Source organism: Pleurodeles waltl, chromosome 6 (genome assembly GCF_031143425.1).
Source record: "Pleurodeles waltl isolate 20211129_DDA chromosome 6, aPleWal1.hap1.20221129, whole genome shotgun sequence".
In the NCBI taxonomy this organism is placed as follows: Eukaryota; Metazoa; Chordata; class Amphibia; order Caudata; family Salamandridae; genus Pleurodeles; species Pleurodeles waltl.
Window position 1 is genome coordinate 1,583,760,620 of NC_090445.1, and position 21,176 is coordinate 1,583,781,795.

At 43.5% G+C, this 21,176-nt stretch overlaps 1 protein-coding gene across 3 annotated transcripts in view; it reads left to right on the forward strand.

The window, feature by feature from the left end:
* RNF183 (ring finger protein 183) overlaps positions 1–21,176 on the forward strand; it is an 80,487-nt gene that overhangs the window by 20,543 nt on the left and 38,768 nt on the right. For 2 of the 3 annotated variants that reach the window (XM_069241362.1, XM_069241360.1), the window contains exon 2: positions 15,545–15,641. The exons of the other annotated variant lie outside the window; for it this stretch is intronic. The gene's annotated coding sequence lies outside the window, so the exon portion shown is untranslated. The remainder of the gene's footprint in view (positions 1–15,544; positions 15,642–21,176) is intronic. 3 annotated transcript variants of the gene reach the window in all.

Consider the following 21,176-nt stretch of genomic DNA (forward strand, 5'->3'; position numbering starts at 1 on the left):
CGTGATGGTTTTCCGGGTGCTGATTGGGAGCTATTCGAAAATCTTACCCAGCATCATCAGAATAAGGAAGCATGAAGCTGTGACAGTGTTGTCTTAGGTGGTCATGTCAGGTTTGCTGTTGATCTCAATCCTGAGGTTCCTGGCGTGGGTGGTAGGAATGGGGGTCGGTTCTAGCACTGTTGGCCACAGGTCGATTCCCACAGTGAAATACTATCACCAAAGATTACAATTTATGTCTCTACATTCTTCAGCTCCATACAGTTGGTCTTCATCTAGTAGGCAGTTTCAGTTATGCAGGCATTGAACTTGATAGAGATACTGGGTATCTTAGCTGTGAAGGAGAGAATGAGCAGTCTGTTGTCGGGATCATGTATGCGTTAAAGAGAGTCGAGCTCATGGAGATCCTTGTGGAACTCTGCAGATGAGGTTCGAGTGTCCGAGGTCCATTTGAGTGTTTGTTCTTGGATTCCAATGTGGTGTAGGCACTTGGCGAGAATGGATGGGAGACAGTGTCAAACACTGCAGCGATATCCAGGAGGATGAAGGCCGCTGTGCCTCCTCCTTCCAGAGTCATGCCAATATCATTTGTGGCAGCGATGAGGGCAGTTCCTATGCTGTGGTAGGTCTGATACCAGACTGAGTGGTGTCGAGGAGTTGGTGGTCATTGAGATATTTGGTGTGGCATCTGTTGATGATTTTCTCTAAGACCTTAGACGGGAATGGTAGCAGGGAGATCGGTCTGTAGTTGGCAAGTGTTTAAGGCTCCGCAGAGGATTTCTTCAGCAATGAAAGAACAGTTGTGTGATTCCAAGCATCTGGGAAGATCGCAGAAGCGGTGGAGGCATTCAGAAAAGGTGTGAGCATGGCACTGACAGATTGCAGTCCTCTTGAGTAGGCTTGGTAGGGCAGGGATCCAATGGGCCTCTGAGTGAATGGACTTCAAAGTGCTTGTGGTTTCTTCTGGGGTGATGACAGGCCATTTGGTTAGCATAGATTTTTTTGTTTGTTTGTTTATTTTTTTATTTTTATTTTTTTCAGATAGGAAGGCGTTTGGCAAGGTCTGTTGGGTCTGGTTGCGGGTTGAAGTTAGTGTAAGTGGTGGTAATTTTGTTGCTGAAGAATTGAGATTGTTGCAGAGGTCCTGCAAGAGGGTGACTGAGTGGGAGGATGCACTGATGAGGTGAAATCCTTGACAATGGCAAAGGTTTCTTGGCTTATGTCGATGCTGGCATCGATGTGGTCTGCCAGAGCTGTGTGTTTTTGTGATCCAATTCATTTGGTTGTAGCGTCTCAAGGTGGATATGAAAGTGCTCCTATCTGCATTGTCCTAGCTTATTCTCCATTTGTGCTTCAGTGGCTTGCAGCAGCGTTTTATCAGTATGAGTTCCTCTGTTCACTAACTTGCTTGGGTTCTTTGACTTTGGCAATGTTGGGTGCCGATGTGGGGTTGAGCCAGGATTCCATGAGGAAAAGCAGATCCCAGATCTCTGTGGCATGTTTGGCGAGTGAGATGGTTCTAAGGAGCATGTGTATGAGGGTGGAGTGTTGTGTGAGTGATTGCAGGACTTTGTGAGAGTGGGGTTTTGGGTGCTGCCGGTGCAGCTGCGGTGAGTGTTGGGAGTGTGTAAGTGCATGAAAACTTGCAGGAAGTGTAGAACGCTCCCATGATGTTGTGTGGTGCGGCGAGGCAATGGCATAGGGCGTCCAAGGTTGAGGGTGTGGAGGGTTGCAATGGGATGGCAGCATGATGGGGGAGAACCAGGGTTCCTGGCACTGGGTGTGGCCGGCACAGACAGGCTTTCATTTGGCACGCCAACGGCACACCTGCTGCTGCCACCATTAAGTAAATCCTGATATGGGGAGAAGTGATGTCAATTCATGTGCAGATGAATTATGGGAAATCCAAATAATGTCACTTCCTGTGCAGATAGATATGGGAAAATATACGGGAAATCCAGTGATGTCACTTCCTGTGTAGATGGATGATGGAAGTATAGGACACTGTGGACTATGGAACTCTAGCTCCATGCTTGCTGAAGGTGATGACTGCCAACTCTGACCATTTACCATTAAGAATAAGAGTTGAGGTGTTGTTATGCAGCCTGTGCATTTGTTGAATCAGACCACTACAAATTGGATTATAGTTGGAATTTCTGGGATGCTTGATAATGTCTATATATTACTTATTCCTGCCCTCAGCCCTGTGTTTTGGAAAGATAAAAAGCCAGTGACGCTCCTCTGCTATGACGGAGGAGTGTCGCCCCCTCACCAGCAGCAGAATATGCCCTTTGAAAAATAAAACAATAATGAACAATGTTTATTATTGTTTTATTTTTCAAGGGGCGGTGTCATGGGGGAATAACAGGTGGGGAGGGGGAGTGGTGCGCATTCCCCTTAGTGCGCATGTGTGTTTGGCCGGCGAAACACACATGCGCACTGAGCTCTCTCCAACCCGAGCCTGTTAGGTTGGAGACAGCTGGCACATACTCCCAGTCTGCCTGGGAATGCAGAGCGAGGGCGCTCAGGCCGATCCCAGCAGCATGAGAGCAATGTTGGGACTGGCCGCAGGGTGGGCTGGAAGCCTGTGCCTTTAGTAAGTGGAGCCAGAGGAGCGGTGCGGCAATGCAGCAGGTCAGGTAATGTTGTTGTGTTTTTTTTTTTTATTTCAAATTTTGTTGTCTTTGCTTTGTGTGCCCCGCCGCTTTTCCCTGACAGGAGCCGCCCCTACAAAAAGGCTTCTTTGCAGAAACACCTCATGTCTCAACCCAGTGGATGTTACTCAATTTATGTATTATTTGGCAGCGGTTGTCTCCTGAGGTCCACCCCAACTCCTCTGGTATCATGGCCTTAGGAGCTGCTGTTTTGCAGCTGATTTATGTGCCATCTTGCAGGTCCTTGGACTTGCTAAAAAGACAAGACGGTAAAATGCTTTTCTGTCCCCAAAAGAAAGACGGAGTCAGTTTATAATCTATTACAAAGTGAAGTTCACATGGTTTTCTACTTTTTCTGTAGGATGATTATTGAAATGTATTGACAGGTACATAATGACGTTATTTTCTGGACTGTGTAGTGTTGGTTCAGTGTTGGGACAGATTATTTATGGGTGGAGATACTGATGTTTTGATAGAATTTAGCTCGTATGTTATGTTGTGAAACGTCTAACAAATCTAGCAGTGCCGTTAGAAGGGTTCGGGGAAGACCTTCATAAATTTGGTGCTTTGTGTGCAACTGCGGCAGGCAAGCCTTGGAGCATTTATGGAAACTCTGGAGTTTGATTGACACATACTCCTGTTAGGCCTAAGCCTTCGAATGCTGCAGTCTGAAATCTCATTGGCCACAGGACTCATATTAGAGTGAAAAGGCTTAAAGGATATAGGAATGCGTGCCATAGACAACACAGTACCTCTAGCACAGCTTCTCTGCCTATATTTTTGTAGGAAATACTGCACTCCTAAAAACCTGGTGGGGGAGACCTGCCCGAGCCAATGTCTGACTGACAATAACATCTCCCCCTAAGGAAGTTGGTCACCCTCACACACTGTCCTGGCTGATTAGGCTGTGACTCTCCTCTGTGGATTAGGATGCTTGAACCCTTGTTCAGCTGTTTCCAAACTACATGTTAAGTGGAAAATTGTGAAAGATTGTTCCACATCAGACCTCCTTAACCACAATGCATTCCTCGCGAGAGAGCCATCATGCCAGGTCGTGGTAGCGCGACACTGTCTGGTGTTCTTTTCCTATAAAAATGGGTGGTACTTGAACCCAGATGGAAGACACCTTGGAGCAGACATCTAGAGCACAGTCAACACCTTAGAACAGACATTTAGAGCACAGTGAGTATGCTTGAGAGACCGCCCTAACACCCAAAACAAAAGGGGCAGGACATCCATGCATCTTCTCTCTTACAATATCACAAAATTGTTTGTAAATAGACTAACAAAGGAAAGAAACCTGGGTGGCTGCACAACAAGGCACCGTCACCTTGCTCACAAATGCTTGTTCACAAATCACGACAGCACTTTGCTCCTGATACTCCCTCCACGGGATTGAACTGACTTCCATCATGACTGTTCGGAAATATGTAGGCAGTCTGCCGTAGCCAGACATAAACATGATGCAGCCCAACATGAGTGCAGGAAATGCACTCGCTGAGTGCTCCTACAGCTCTGTTGCACGTTTTAGCCGCACAAGGCCTACATCCTGCACATTCAGCCTTTGCTCCTTCCTCATGTGAGTTGCGGCCCTGGTGCAGTTTTCAGAAAAGTTTCTACTCTCTTGTGAACAGAAAACAATAATTCCTGTTTCTCATAAATTTCCCTTATTTGCACTAACTAAATGAAGTATCCCTACATGATCCCCTTCCTAGGAGTTGTATATTTGGCGACACTGCCGCACATAACTCCTCCATGTTCTTTCAGCAAGAGTCACAGGTGAACCCAAGTTTGTACGGTTGTGTTGTGTGTTACTAGATGTTATGTTATAGTCTGCTCATCGAAAAACCGCTGCCTACCGACCTGCTCTTCCAATATTTGGGAACAGTTAGTACATTTTTGTGGTGCAGATCTTAAATTTCGTAGAGGAACACACTTTTTTATTTTGTCTATTAAAAAATTCAGCGCTACTTTGTTTACTCCCTTAAAACCCACACAGCAACTTCTTTAGCGGAGTTTTAACGTGTTCATCTTGTGACACCGAATGCCCCGACGAGCCCCTCATTCTCTGTCACTTGGAGTTTGTGCAGGACACCATTAGTCAGGTCACCATAAATAGTATTAGCATAATCCAACCTGGATAGTATGTTTCTATCGCTTGCTTCAGATGTCTCTGAAGGGGCTATTTTCCTAATCATTTTTTAGCCAGAATGTGCATTTGGACACCAGGGAGCTCACTTGTGTCTGCCCTGACAGATTACCATCATCCATGACCCGCAGGCTCCAGGAGGTGATAATGACCGCGTTCATTAGGCCAGAAGTGTGGATTTCAAGCACAGATCTTATTTTGTTAACCATACTAGCTCCGTCAGCTTGAACAGCATTCAGAAATGATGTATCTTGTACATCTTTACACAGTTTGGAAACAACATTAGCCTCTAGCAGGTCAGCTGCAAGGGCAGCAGAGATATAGGGCTGTCGTTTTTCATATCCTTCAGGTCCAATCCCTGCATATTTAAAAGTGCATGAAACCATTCTGGTGCAAGTGATGAACTAGGAGAGTAACAAAGGCGGATAAACTATGAGTTTGAAATTATTTAACTCGCCCAGAGAACAAGAGTCCCTAAAGGAGCCCGTTTTTTACTTTTGCAGATAGGAGACCTAATCTGTCCTCATTCATTTCAGGGAAGTTTATATGTGTCCTTATTCCTTTCCGTTTAGCTCCTGATATTAAGGAGCACCTGGGAATGCTCGCTTTGATGTTCTGAAGTTCGGTAATGAAATAGTTATTAAGTTCATCACAGAATTCCTGAGAGATGGTCGCTTTAGCCCTTGGTGTTTCATGGGAGATAAATTCCTTGAGTATTTTAAAGGTTTCTCCTAGTTTATTGGGGCTTCCATAATCCTATTGGTGTAGTACTTTGATTTACTAAGTAACTAATGTTTTATTTTTGCTAACCCCTCTGTATATATTACCTTAAATTATCCCCCCTACTTTCTACAACACTGGCGTTCTGTCTTAGTTTGAGTACAGCCTCCTTAAGCCCTTTCGTGAACCAGGGGTCCAGTTTGGTCCAAACAGATGTTCAGTGCCGGTGTATAGATGGTGGAGGTCAGTAGCTGCCACCAACCATTTCCTGAACTCACAATCAGCCTCTAAGGCAGAGCCATTCATCAGCTCCATATTCCTTTTGGTTACTGACTTTCACTTACTAATAACCTGGTACTTACGTCCTACTATGGTTTACCTCTTGGTTTGCCTATTGTGGGAGTCAGACACTGTTTTACCTTACAGACTCCCTGTCTTCCATGTGCTCTCCATTGCCAAGACACAAAAGCATGGACGTGTATTTCCTGCTTGCCCTTACACATTAAATCTAGGAATCCAGGTTAACGCCTTTATTAAATATTTACAAGAGTCTGAGGAGAGCTGTTGACAGAGCATCAGGAACAACATCTCTTCCGTTTTGTAGCTACTCTTTTGCCATGGCAACTCCCTCGCACTTTCAATGGCACTTTGCAGAGGAATCACAGAGTAACAAGTGTCAATTACACATTAAAAATTACAACCTATACTATGAAAAACGTAAAACAATACAGTTAATAATACTAAGCCCTAAAAGTAATGTATATAAAATATATTGAAAAACAATATTTTTACAACTATACAAAAGAAAACGATATTCTGTAAAGCAACATTTTTAAAAACATTAAATACAAAAAATATTCTTACCATCTATAGTTTGGTCTGCAATATTTTTGTAAAGACAATATTTTTGACACAACATTTATGTAACACTATAGGCCTCTTTAACAAACTGCATTTTGTAGTATATTTTGTGGTGGTGGTGTACTACAACACGTAGGGCAAAACATGCATTTTGCCTATACTTTTATGTGTGGAATTCTCAGCCCCGAATGTGGAGTCTCTGCACGTGTAAGAACAAACTTAGTAGTAAATGTAGGAGAGACACAGGGGCGTGGGTGAGAAAAAGGCAGACTTATTACTAAAAAGTCTGGGATTAGAGAAGATTAAGAGGGGTTTAGGGATCGTCTGGGAGAGGCATAGGAAGGGACATCACCCACCCACAGGAGTAAGCCAGTTTCATTACTCTGGGAGTGTAGACATGTAACTTACATTTTTGTAGTAAGTTTACACTCAGAGTTTGTGAATGCCAAAACTAGTAAACTGTCTACAAAGTGTAACATACTAAAAAGTGTAGTTTACCTTTGTGAATCCCGCTCACTTTTTTTGATTTGATATTTGTGTCACACACCCTTCTCAGTTGAGAATATGCCTTTCAAGGTTTGTCAAGCTTCTATTGGCACGGGTTGGTATGTGTGGACGCCTCATTGTCTTCTTGAGTCAATGTAGGGCCTGGTGTAACACAGTTATCTCTTTTGGTATGCAGATCTAGATCACAATAGCCTAGTTTTTTTTGCCTGTGTGATGCAAGATTTAATTTCTTCAAACACAACTTGACAATGCTGAGGCCATCAAAAAGACTGAAATGTCATGGTGAGGTGAACACTAATTCCTCTGGGATACCCCCTCTGCAAAAACAAAGTCAAAGAACTCAAAAGTAGCCTCAGTTATCTTCTTGCTCACCATTCTGACATCAGGACACTTAGAGAAGTAATCAACAAGTACAATACCAAATATCTTTTGCCTTGGTAAACCTGCAAAAGGACTGATGATATTAATCCCTAGTATCTTCCAAAGATCACTGGGTAACTTGAGTGGATGCAGTTCAACTACTACATTTTTTCACAGATTTGTTGCTGCATGAACATGCAGGACACACAGTACCCAATCATCTATCACAGATTTAATCACAGGCCACCAATAGTAATCTTGTGTTTTACATTTCATAACTGACATCCTAGGATGACCTAAGTGGACCAAATTGAACAGTTTCTTTCGTACTCCTGCTGGCGGTACAGTTTTATTAAATCTTACTAATACTCTACTGTCAAACAACAACTCATCCTGCACTTTCCAAAAAGAAGACAACTCACTTACAGTCCAGCCATTTCTGTGTCACTCCCTCTAACCATATCACCCATAAGCCACCTCTTAAACTTGCAATCCTTCCTCACTGCTTACAGGCAATATAAAGATACAATTTTCATGAGCGTTCTCTCTGCAGGTGCATACTCCATCTTCTAGTAGGAAGCTTGTATGTTTGAAGCCAGTCTGGCTGTCAACATACATCCACTACCTGGAGATATTATATTTACTAACAGTTTGTGGTTGGTACTCAAAATAAAGTTTGTCCTCCAAAAGAACATCCTGAAATGCTCGGCTGCCTTAGTACATGCCAACATTTCTCTCTCTAGAACAGAATAATTCCATTCTGAATCTCTCAAAGTTATTAATGCACATGCAGTCACCCTTTCTTTACTCACACTGGATCAACACTGCTCCTAAGTTACAGAAGCCACAATTGCTAGCATCCACATTAATCACATAGTGTTTTCTATTGTAAACAAGGAGCATGTACAATTTCTTTTTTAAATATTAGGGACTCTCACTGTTGTTTCCACCATTCCAGTATAGCATTTTTTTTAAAAGTTGCGTAGTTGTCAACAAATTTTGAATAAAACTGAGACCTAGAAATGAAAGCAATTGGCCCTTTGGTACAGGGTCTTCTACTATACACATAAACACGTTTTCTTTGTGTTTAATACAAATGTTTCCAAAGCTGTGACCTAAATAGTCCAATCCTGTCTACTGAACTTGCACTTAAGAGTCTCAGCATCAACCCACAACCATATAGTTCTTGCAGAACTCTCTTAAGATAATAGTGTTCCTCCTGGTTAGACCCAAACACTAAAATATTGTCTTAGAATGCAACCACTCTAGTTAACCCCCCAGAGTCTCCTTCGTCAGCCATCGGAAAACTGATCAGTGCTAGCCAATCCAAATGGAACTCTAAAAAATTCAAACATATCTTCAGGTGTTATGAAGGCTGCCATGCACTTAGATTCATCACCTAGTTCTACCTGATAATATCCATTAGCCAAATCCAAAGTTTAAATAAACTTGAGCACCAGGTGGAGTTGAAACCATCTCATGAATTAGGGAGTGGTGGGAATCAACCAAAATAGAATCCTTAAGACTTCTCAAATGAATGCAAACCCTTCAGAGAAACACGAGACCCATTCTGGTGACTATTGGCGCGATAATCAGTCTTTGACACAAATCTTTGAGTGTCTTTTTGTTTAACTTGATCATTTACAAGAAAATTCCTAAGGTTATTCTTCACGGGAGGCACATTCTGTTTTAAAATGAAAGTGCTTAAACCCCTTGTATTTCCCCCAAATTTTTTGAAAAAAACATTTGGAAACGTTCTTCTCATACATTCAATGTATTGTTCAGGACATATATTGGCAGAATCATTCACTGTATACACAGATGCATTAGTACTACCATCAAGTTATATTTATAACTCATGCTTATGTGGCTAACTCAAAACGGCTATGTCTACATCAGCTACATTAACCTTTTCCTTAGCAGGTCTCCTTTGGAATTCCAACGATCCCCCAGAAAAGCCCCAAAAGATTAATCCTATGTCCTGTATATCCACTAGGTGCCACATCAGGAATGTGTAAGACATAATCTCTCCATACTTGATCAAAAAGTGCTTTTCCCACAATGGTATACCATCACAAGAGTCAAATATAGTTACCTCTTGACCATCCACATTGATGTCTCTTTTAGGAAAATTCTTCTTCAAACTTCTTTCCTCAGACAAGGTTAACACAGTGTTTGTACTGTTAGCAATGTATTGCCAAAGTGCCTTTTTTTCTAACATTTCAAACATATTTTACCAATAGCCGGACACCTTTCAAAATTTCCTACAGGTCTACCACAACGGTGGCAATTCATATTCATTTTTTATTATCTTACAAAATTCCCATTCAAACTTTTATCAGAATTTCCGTTATCATCTAAAATTTGCTCAACAAAGCTACCCAACTTAAAATGAATTGGATTATTTTGTGTTTACTTTTACTTTTTTTGTTTGATTATTCAATGCCTTTGTAAGTCTCAATAGTGGCATTTAAAGTCAAATTCTCATCCACCCAAATCTTTCCGAAGCCCTCTTGGAATTGGTGCACATAAATATTTAATCACACAGTACCTGATCGCAGGTTATATGCTCAAAATCACAAGCAACTGCTAGGTTACATAACACTGCAATATAATCTTCAAGGCTTTGCCACTCCTGTTTCTTTCTAGAATAAAATTTAAATCTTTCTATAAGTGTTTACTTTTCCCTTATGTAATGCTGAGTTGCTTGACAGCATATACAAAAACATCCAAATTACCTGGCTCCTGTAACGGAGGTAACTTTTTGAAATCTTTAAGACCCTGACCACCTAACAATGTTTAAGAAGAGACAACTAATGTATAGTAGTACATTCCTTGCCCTCAAGTACCTCTACATAAGCAAAAAATGCATTTAGCCCAGTATCCCCATCTATATGTGTCTTGCCTGTAGTTTGCAAAGATATGATTGGTGGGATTCTGCTTGATATAATGTAAAACTAAAATGGCTTGACTGAAATGTAAAACTGAGAATAAGAAAACTCAGCTTTCCTCAATTATGTAGTACTCTACAGATCAAATTTCAAAATTCTATAACCTAAACAACAAATTAGTCAAATATTACAACTGTCTTATATGTAAGTGAATTGCGCAATTGAAAAACCTAATAACATTTAATTGATGATAAACACAGGTGCAAGATAACTTAGTTAAAATAAAGCTCAACAGTCATCAAATTTATAGTAATTGGAAAATCTGTTGTTTGGCAGTGTAATAAATACATTAGCACAGGTGTGCCTACGGCCAAAGAATTATCACTGGTTTTATCCTTACTTGAGGTAACAAACTAGCATAGGTGTAGATCACATACACACATTTAACATCTATTGTTGCCACTTTTAAGATTAGGAAATGGAGCACTAACACCAAAGTAAAGAATATCACTTTACCTAATGTTCTTGTTATCACTAAAAGAAACCACATACAATACGGCTGTTTAAAAAACTAAAATAACAACACTCTATCTGTAGAGCGTTTGTCAGCAGGTTTTTCGGAGTGTCACACGGGCTACTGGGTACAAACGAGGGAATTGAGGCTTATTAATCCTGATGTCCTGGGCCACGGCCTACTATAGATTCTGAGCAACTGGACCAAGTACCCCTTCTGCACTTGACTCTCGTGGTTGACTGGGTCGAGCACTCCAAGGGTCCCTGGAGGGAGAAGTGTAGATACAGATTAGTGAACATGGGCTCACAGCTGAAAATGTGCATAGTAGAAGCAATAAATCCTTGTCCACCCAAATATTTTATTTCTACTGCTAACCGCACAAAGGAAGAATACAACTTTAATGAACAATTATACTGGGATTTCTTGTTGCACTCCCATCTTGAGTTAGAGATTGTCGTTATTTCCCATTCACTACTGCTAACATCCAGGGTATGCCCCACTAGTAGTCCGAGTCTCAAGAGTCCATTACGACTCTGATATTTAAGGTCAGTAGTGTATGAGCGCATATTCACTTGACCTAACACCAAGTTTCCCCACGGCTGTTGGGGCTGAATCAAGTCTCACCCGCTCCGGCAGTAGTGAAGTGTTCTGAGTCCTGGAGTGCACCCCGTCGATGGGCACTCACAGCAGCTCCCTTCAAAGTCAGGTAGTCGGCCACATGCGGATTCAGGGGCTGGGCTTGATGGGCGGAGGCTTTCCCCCTTGTGGTCACGCTCCTGCCGTGATTGGAGGTTTCCTCTGGTGTAAATGTTCACACACTTCTGATGGCTTGTTGGGGGTTAGTGGGTCCCGGGAGGAGCTACCCCAATCTAGTCTTGGTCCCACTGGGTTGATTCCCACGGTGTCCTCACTCATCTAACTCGGTCGAACCAGTCGCAGTCCTTGTTGCTTCCGGTGACCTACTGGTCGCCATAGCTCACCACCCATGGGCTCCAGTATGGTTAACAGGACAAAGGTATCCATGGCAGCCCCTCCTGGTATATGGGGTTGCCACACAATGCTTCTGCCTTTACCACCAGCAGTCTTTCCTCCAAGGCACCTCTTGGCATATGGGGCTACCGCACAAGGCTTCAGCCCTTCCTGCACATCAATCATTACCACAGCATACAGGGATGCCACACCATTACGAGGATGCCACACCATTACAGCACAAGGCTTCGACCCTTACCGTACCCCAGTCTTTACCATGGCTATCTTCACGGAGGCCCTCTCCTGATTTACAGGGGTCACCGACTCAGTCCTGGACATGGGCAGCAACCTGATTGCCGCAGCAGCCATTTCCTCACAGAGCTCTCAACTGGACCTTGCTCCCTCCAATGTTCTCCTCTTCCTCACAGGGGACAAGATCTTGGCAAATAGGCAGGTGCTGATGATGCAGGTTCCACAGCAGGTGGTTTTGGATTCCCTGGGAGATGTCCCTTCACCCAGCAGCAAGATTAGCAGGCCTTGGTCCCCAGTTCTGGTGACAGGCAAAGCCTTGCAGAGCTTCCCCTCCCAACTCATCTGGCTGCTTGGCAGATTACAATTTTTGGGGGTCTCAGTCTCTCCTTCTTATAGTCCATTTCCAGGTACTAAAAGTGATTTAGGGTCTGAGACTTTGAAGTTTTATTTTGGGAGTCTGCTTCTTTTGATGTATGCTCCTCTTCTCCCCTTCCTCTTGAAAAGTAGTCTGGCAATGTAGGAATACCTCTGAAGCTGATAGGCCCACAACACAAGCTATAGGAGTGACTAGAGTTCACACCTGGATGTCAACCCCAGTGATATGTGCATCAAAAGGATAGCTCAGGGCTCTCAGCCATGTCCTTTAGGATTCTCTTATCAGCTCTATCTCCTTTCTGAAATGTGCTAAGACCCCTTCTTTGTGACCTCTCACTGGATCAAAGAGCACCCTTTGAAGTTTATGTAGGAGGCCGGGTCCTCCCCCTCCCCAATGTGTGACCCATCAGCTTTGACATAAATGCAGCAATCCACAAATCTGTCTGGGGGGATCTTTCAAACACCACTCCATGTTTCACTCTGCATACCTGGGTTTCCCAAAATGGACCCCAGGGCCCTTCATGTATTGTACCATCCACAGACACAAATACACAGAATATATACGGAACTTTAAAAAAATGAGTGAACCTGTAGTCCAGTGAGAGGTTATAAAGGTACCTGTTCACTCTTACTGATGACTACACAGTATGCTCTTACCACCTCGCTCGTGCTGCTTAACTCCTGGTGAAGGCAATAGCTTTCCACCACTATTAAGGTAGCACTTTGGGTGCCCCTCCCTGTCCAACAAGGCTGCAATACGTGAGACAGGCCTATGTCATGGTGCACACAAATGATCTATGTTTGCCTATGACAACAAAAATCAGCTTTAGGGATGCAGACATCAGTATAGTTGGGCACTCAGGCATATACAAGATCCCACTTGTATATTGCTCAGACCCAGCAGTATATAGAGATTTCCTTTCAATGGTCACTCCCATTACCATGCACCAATTAAAGAATGGAATGAGGCAGAGGAAAACCCCTCTATAAACTTTAGTTTACCTGTGAGTTCCCTTCTTTTACCACCACAGCAGCAATGGAATTGCTTCCCCAGACTGAGCCTACAATATTGCAGGAGCCATACCAGTCATGAGCGGCCAGAGGAGTCATCCAGCTAGGGGAACAACAGTTTCACTATCAGTGCCAACCCGCTGCAGTGCAAACCTGTTCCACCCCCAACCTTTGCAGGAACCAGGCAGAAATATAGGACTGGACTGGTCTGGACGTAGCAGCTATCCAGCCATTCTTTCCAGGGGTGACTCTACTCCAGCCCTTGAGCCCTCCCAGAACCATTCTGCATTCAACCAGTGGGGCCTACCATCTTCAGTGGAGAGACACTTGGTTATCCATCATCCTGCACCAGCGATTGTGACCCTTCTCAAACCTTCCAACATCAAAAGCAGGGATGGCTTTTGTGCAGACAGTGCCCTAATTGAAACCCAATTTTGCACCCTTGGTTGCCCCCATACTTCACTGAAAAAAAATATTCCTCACACCCAATCCTTAGTTTGAAGGTAGGACTGTCATACAACTTTCTTGCTCCTCGAATCTTGAGCGCAGAGCTGCAGGATGAACTCTTGCTGACAGTCTACCTAAAGAAACAGTATTTAAACAGAATTTGATGTGCAGCTAGGTGGTAGAAAGACTGATGAATGACCTGTATACAAACAGCTGCATGCGCCCCTCTGTATGTCAGCGGTCTGGGCCCTTCTCACTGATGCTGAAGGCCAGCTGCAGCCAGAATCCAGGATCTAGCAACTCTTCAGGACTATTGTAAGTGGCAGGACTTAAGAGGGTGGGCCCTGCAATTAGTCAGATGCAAAAGTATACAAAGAAGTGATGAATGGAATGCTTGAATTCATCTCAGCCATTGCTAATAACTCAGGGCTGCCTTCCAGTCCATTGTTCTTGTGCACACCATGCACCTCAGTTTGGATCCAACCATACGTAAATCAGCCTTGACCCTGATCCAATTGGAACACCCTAGCCCAAACTGCCAGGCCAGGCCTTCACTGAACCAGAGCACAAGTTACCAGAGACTGGTTTCGCCAGTTAAGGATCATCAGCCAGGTATAGCTTCATTCCAGTGACAGTTTGCACAAGATTCCACTTGTATATTGCTCAGACCCAGCAGTATATAGAGATTTCCTTTCAAACAGGTCCATACCAGCCCTGGTATTTATGTCATTCTCTTTTTAGACAAAACACTGTTCGATTTCTTAGCAATGACTGTAAAACACATTTAGATAATCTAGGCCTATGATGCAATGTATTTGCTTTTTCTTGATGTTATATTTCTGTAATTTTGTTTTTTATGCAACATCTGAGTCTTGTGTAGCATGTAGTGTGACCTAAGTCACCTCTAGATGTCTAGGTGACTTCTGCGTGGGTGTTTGAGTAAAAGTGGTAGCCTTTGAGTATGGGCTGAAGGGTCTGAGTTTCTTTCAGGGCCTATCAGTATGTGATGAGGTTATTCATACTAAACAACTACCATTTACGTTGAAGTATGTGAAGGAGAAACCGACCGTGTTAAAATACAGACAGGGCCAGGGGAAACGAGAATGGCATGTTTACAGGTGGAGAGATGGGTTGTTGCGATGTGAGAGAGAGGGAGTGATGAAGGAGAGAAGAGGACAGTTAGAAGACAAGAAGAGAAGGAGATGACACGAGATGTGCAACTGAAAGAGACATACATGGCTAACAGAGTGAGAGGTTGTAAGGAGAAGTGGAGCAGAACCTATGTAGACACTGTGAAAACCACTATCCCTTCTCTTGAGACTAGATGTATATTCTTTCTAAAAAACAAGTTACTTTTTGCTGGTGAATTTATGAGCACAGAGTCAGTTTTGTTTGCGCCTATAGAGCTTTATTCCAAGAACTCATCCATTGGCACAAATCTGTAGGACTTTGTTTATCATTTGGAAGTTGTTAATACACTACTCTTATTCTCCAAAATAATGTTCAGTATCATTTTATGTTCGCTGTCCCTCCAGAGCCAGTTATTTTGAAAGGCGGGATTTCATCCAGTCAAAACTGCTTAGTTGGTTACTTTTCTTTCTAGGTAATATGAATGCTATTTATATCTGGTTAAATTGTAAACCCGGATCCACTTTTTTTTAAAATATATATACACCTGAAGATATTTCGTCCAAGAATTCATACTTTGTAGCTGCTCTTCTCAAAACCAGTGTGGGGTTTATATTATTTATTATTTGTTAACATCACCTAAAAAGGCAAACATAGGAGCAATCACCTACTAGTGAAAACACTTAGAGATGTGCCTTTCTCCCCTCAGAAGAGGACAAGTGGATCGGTTGTGTTTTCCATGCAGCCTGAACCCCCGCCAGTCCTGCTAGTGCCAAGCGGTACCCGGCCTCCCCTCAGTAGCACCGGTAAGTCCACAGAAGCTACCGACCGTCGTGTTAGCGATGTTTCTCACATGTTGTTTTTTGACAATCTAGCAAATGCATTTTGCGTGGCTACGTTTCATTGTTATTAGGTGCCATAGTACAATTTAATTAGTTGAAAAATCTACAACTCCCAGAAAGCACTTTATGGTAAATAAAGCTTGGCACTGTAGAGGTGGGGGCTCGATTGAGTCGTCGGTAGCCTTACCACAAATGACTTTTAGAAACATAGCCTGGTGTAAAGCAGCAGTCATGGGGACAGTTTGTAGTCGAAAACTAATTTGATACACCTTGACTGCCTGATAATGAGGATAATATATTGATAATGTCCTTCACATGGGGCGTACTGCCACCATTTTTGCAGTGTCTTAAGCACTGCAAGTAACAGGCGTTACTATTACTCCATTTAATAGTAGTTATTTTGTCAGCCTTGGAAGACAGGACTGGACTTGTGTCCATAACAGATGTCGGCAGTGGATGTGTAACAAGTGAGCCTTACTGTTGACACAGGACAGTGTTGGAGCCATCATGTATCCCGGATGCATGTATGAGTAGCTGCCTAGAAAAGTTTTTTATTTGCATTCTGGTACATATAGGCCTGAAATGATAATGCCATAAACAGGTGAACTACTATTAGATTCTTGAATTGGATTAATAATTCAAACATGGACATACAGAACATGAGAGCTTTGCCTTTTTAAGGATGAACGTGTACAGAGTTATTTGACAACGCACAGTCCGCGTGACATTTGTGGTGTACTGTGGCCAAGGGTGGTTGTTCCTCTCTATAGTATATTCTGTCTTATGTGAAAAGCACACTACGTCCTAGCTCGTACTTTACATTCCACTGCTTGTAGTGCATTTAAATAAAATACAATATTATAGCTTCTAAACAAAAACATGGGACCGAACATATTGCTGAGTGAGTTGGTCTGGAAGGCATGGAGAAGCAGAATGGCATTGGCTGCATTGAAACTGCCTGAGGAGCAGGGTGGGCTTGGTTCTTCTGAGTTGAAATAAAAGCAACTGGCAATTGCAATGGACACTCTGTTAGCTTTCATGACATTGACTGAAGGAGAAAATGAAGTCCAAAAGCTGGTGAAACAAAACAGTCCCCATCAATTTTAACATTGTGTTTGTTGAGTCATAATGCAGTGGTTAATTTGTGCTAGTTGTTTCCGGTGCTGGGCACCGGCACTTATTTTTCTGCCTCAAGCATTTACTGCGAGCAAAAGACACATATGGGAAAGACGGAGGAAGAGAAAAAGGGAAAACCGTCACAATGGGTGAAACCAGAAAGCTGCAAGAGTGAGCTGGAGGGGCAGTGAGGGGCTGTAAATGGATTAAAGGGGCGCGAGATGGCCTCAGTATTCCCTGTTCACACATTTAATTGCAGCAGCCGCTTGTATTTCAGAGGAGGGATTTGGGCACCAGCATGTTTTTATTTACAAATTAGGCACTGTTATAATGCCTCAGTTTGCAGTAGCAGAACAGACTAGGTAGTGTATGAATTCGTGTGGTGATCATATACTACTACTCTCATCTCCCGTAGCTTAGAGGACCTGTAAGAATGGTCAGTTACATAGCAATAAAACTAAATGAATCAATCTGGATTTCGTAAAGGCCAGTCAACAATTACTAATTTGGCTGCCCTGACGGCGATGGCCGAAAGTGCAATTTCTAGAAGGCAAAATCTGTGTATTTGCTTTGTTGAGTTAAAAGCAGCATTTGACAGCGTTCCTCAAACTTTGCTGGCAGGAAATCAACAATTCCTCCTATAATGGAGGTCCAAACATTTGACCTACAGGCATCTAGGCCTCTATAAATGAATAGATTTTGCTTTAAACGTATTTTGACTCAAGCAACCCAACAACTTTCGTTTAATGTTGATAAAGGTGCACTATTAGCCAAAAAGCAAGCTTGGACAGTCATAAACTCCTATGAGAAACTGAGTATAGAGCGTTATATGGCCCTCTCCTTCCAATCACACACGTGGGGTGTATCTCCGAAGCTCAGATTTGGCAGATGCCCAAATAAGGGCGTCATTTCAAAATGGCTCCATGAACGGCCAGCTATTAGCTGCTGACTGCGTTTAGTTTGGGTCTGGTCAATCCTGTTACATGCCCCTCACATTCTTTTAAAACATCTATTTTTAATGGCAAGAGTAACAACACGTCAGCAAGCACTTATGTCACGCTTATCCAGCTAGTCAGTTCACCTTATTTGACGGTTTGTTATATTCTTGACCGAGGTGGGAAGAATTTTTTCCCCCTATCGTCCAGCACTTTATGTATTCCCTTATACATGATTTATGTATGTTTTATCTATGCCCTACTGATAACCATAAACTGAGAAGAAGTTAAAAGATGGTGAATCAATGTTAAGCATTTTAGTAACCTTTTGCACAGGTCCTGTAAGGAGCAACTCATGAATATTGTCAAATAACGATTGACTCTCTCTCAAAATTAGAATTCTACTCATTTTGTGTCATATATGAAATAGCCTGCAACAGAAATGCAATGTTTTTAGGGGCGGGGGCAGTGTAGATTGTTTTTTAGGGCAGGGGTGGGCCGTTGGGGTAATTTTGTTTTTAGGGGCAGGTGGGGTAGTTTTATTTTTGGGGGTGGGTATGGGGTAGGTTTTAGGGCTCAGGGTGGGTGGGGTATTGGGTTAATTGGTATTGGTGTTTTTAGGGGTGGGAGGTCGGGGTAGTTTGATTTTTTAGGGCAGAGGTGAGGGGGTCCAGGTCGTTTGGTTTTTAGGGCAGTGGTGGTGGGGCTGGGCAGTTTTGTTTTTAGGGGTGGGGTTTGGGGTAATTTTCTTTTTGGTGGCATGGTTGGGGGGCGTGGCAGTTAGGGGCAGGGTGGGGGTAGTTTTATTTTTGGGGGTGAGGGTCTGTTGTTTTTAGGGCGGGTGGGGGGTCAGGAAGGTTTTAGGGCTCAGGGTGGGTGGGGGTATTGGGGTAGTTTTCTTTTTATGGGCAGGGTTGGGGTAGATTTTGTTTACAAGGGTGGGGGTTTGGGTAGTTTTGTTTCTGGGGGGTTAGTTTTTTTGGGTGGGTCTGAGTAGTTTTGATCGTAGGGCAGGTGGGGCAGTTGTTTTTAGGTTGGGTGGGGGGTCGGGAAAGGTTTTAGGGCTCAGGGTGGGTGGGGGGTGTTGGGGTACTTTTGTTTTTAGGGGTGGGGGTTGGGTAGTGTTTTTAGGGGGTGGGGGGTCGGGTGGTTGTGTTTTTAGGGTGGGGGTGGCATGCTACAACCACGCATGCCGTTCCACAGATGCCTTTACTAGGCGTGCCTTTACAACGGAAAATTGTTGTAAAGGCATGCTTGGTAAACGCACTCGCAGTGCTTAATTTGTGATTGTTGCTGCCGGTGCGGAGCACCGGCACTTATTTTTGAGGGCCGGGGCTTATTCTTCTCCCTCGGGTATTTGCTGCGAGCAAAAGACACATAAGGAAAAGACGGAGGAAGTAAAGAACGAAAAAGCGTCACAAAGGGAGAAAGTAGTAAGCTGCTAGAGTGAGCTGAAGGGGGGAGGGAGTGGCTTTAAATGTTTTGTAGAGGCCCGAGATGGCTTCAGTATTGCGCTGCTCTAGTATTCCGTGATCGCACATTTAATTGCAGCAGCCTCGTGTTTAAGAATAGGGCTTTGAGCACCAGCACGTTTTTATTTACAAATTAAGCACTGGGCACTCGTGGTAACAACGCAGTCGTTTAGTCTATTTTGTGCTCAAACCTGTGCAGGTTTGGTGTCATTGGCAACACTCGCCATTGAAAATGACATCCCTTAAGATATAGACTTTTCCTGACGCTAACACAAGTCCCGAAAAATAAAATGTCAGTGATACATGTGCATTTCAGAAAAATGGCTGTACAAAATGATCATCCTCCGTAAACGAACAGAAAGATCGATATACCCTTTTTGTAAAGTATATTATTTTATTTATGGTGTTTATCTGGTCTTGCATTATAAACAGGAAAACTCAGTCGGCATTTGCCATATTGTAATTAAGAATTGTACACACATTTGTGCAGGTAGGTGGAGTATTTTCCACGAAAAATGTGTGTGTGTGTGGGGGGGAGGGGTGAGGGAGCATTATATTTGATTTCACCCAGGGCTCTCTCCGCGCAAAAGCCGGCCCTGGCAGCACCACCACTCTGTTATCAAGCAGGGCTCCTGGCCTTGCGTCTTGTCAGAGAGCTTTCTTCAGCGCCCTGTTTGACAATCCTTTCATCAGCTTCTTCCAAGAGAGGTGCAGGGTCACCACTCGCCTCCTTTTCCTCAGCCTATGCAGCATAAGCCACTTGGATGCTCGTGCAGTCCCAGCCAGTGTCTGCCATTACCGCACTGCTCAAATCTTGCAGCCTTCTGGGCAAACCAACACCCTTCTGCCTGAATTGTTAACTACTTAGAGCACTTATTTAGTAGCTCCTACACGAGCCTGCACTGCTGTGCATGTGGCAGCAGGGAGCATTAGTGTATGACGGGGCAAAAGCGCTGCAGCCTTCATCTTGAGCGCGTGCTCCATTTTTAGTGGACTTTATATGAGGAAGATCCTACTGAGTTTGAATCGCACTCAAGATGTTCAAGGAGTGCAATCTGGTCATTTTCTGCAGAGAGCCAGTGAATATGTGCCCTGTGACTGATCAATTTCTGCAGAGACACAGTGAATATGCGCCCTGAGACTGATCATTTTCTGCAGAGAGACAGTGAATATGCGCCCTGTCACTCTCATTTTCTGCAGAGACACAGTGAATATGCGCCCTGTGACTCTCAATTTCTGCAGAGAGACAGTGACTATGCGCCCTGAGACTGATCATTTTCTGCAGAGAGACAGTGAATATGCGCCCTGTCACTCTCATTTTCTGCAGAGAGCCAGTGAATACGCGCCCTGTGACTCCGATCATTTTCTAAAGAGAGACAGTGAATATGCGCCCAGTGACTCTGATCATTTTGTGCAGACAGTGAATATGCGCCCTGTGACTGATCATTTTGTACAGAGACAGTGAATATGCTCCCAGTGACTCTGATCATTTTGTGCAGAGACAGTGACTATGCGCCCAGTGACTCTGATCATTTTGTGCAGAGACAGTGAATATGCGCCCTGTGACTGATCATTTTGTGCAGAGACAGTGAATATGCGCCCTGAGACTGATCATTTTCTGCAGAGAGACAGTGAATATGCGCCCTGTGACTGATCATTTTCTATAGAGACACAGTGAATGTGCGCCCTGTGACTCTGATCATTTTGTGCAGAGACAGTGAATAGGCGCCCGGTGACTGATCATTTTCTGCAGAGAGCCAGTGAATATGCGCCCTGTGACTGATCATTTTCTGCAGAGAGCCGGTGAATATGCGCCCTGTGACTGATCATTTTGTGCAGAGAGCCAGTGAATATGCGCCCTGTGACTCTCATTTTCTGCAGAGAGCCAGTGAATATGCGTCCAGTGACTCTGGTCATTTTCTGCAGAGAGCCAGAGACTATGTGCCCTGTGACTCTCATTTTCTGCAGAGAGCAAC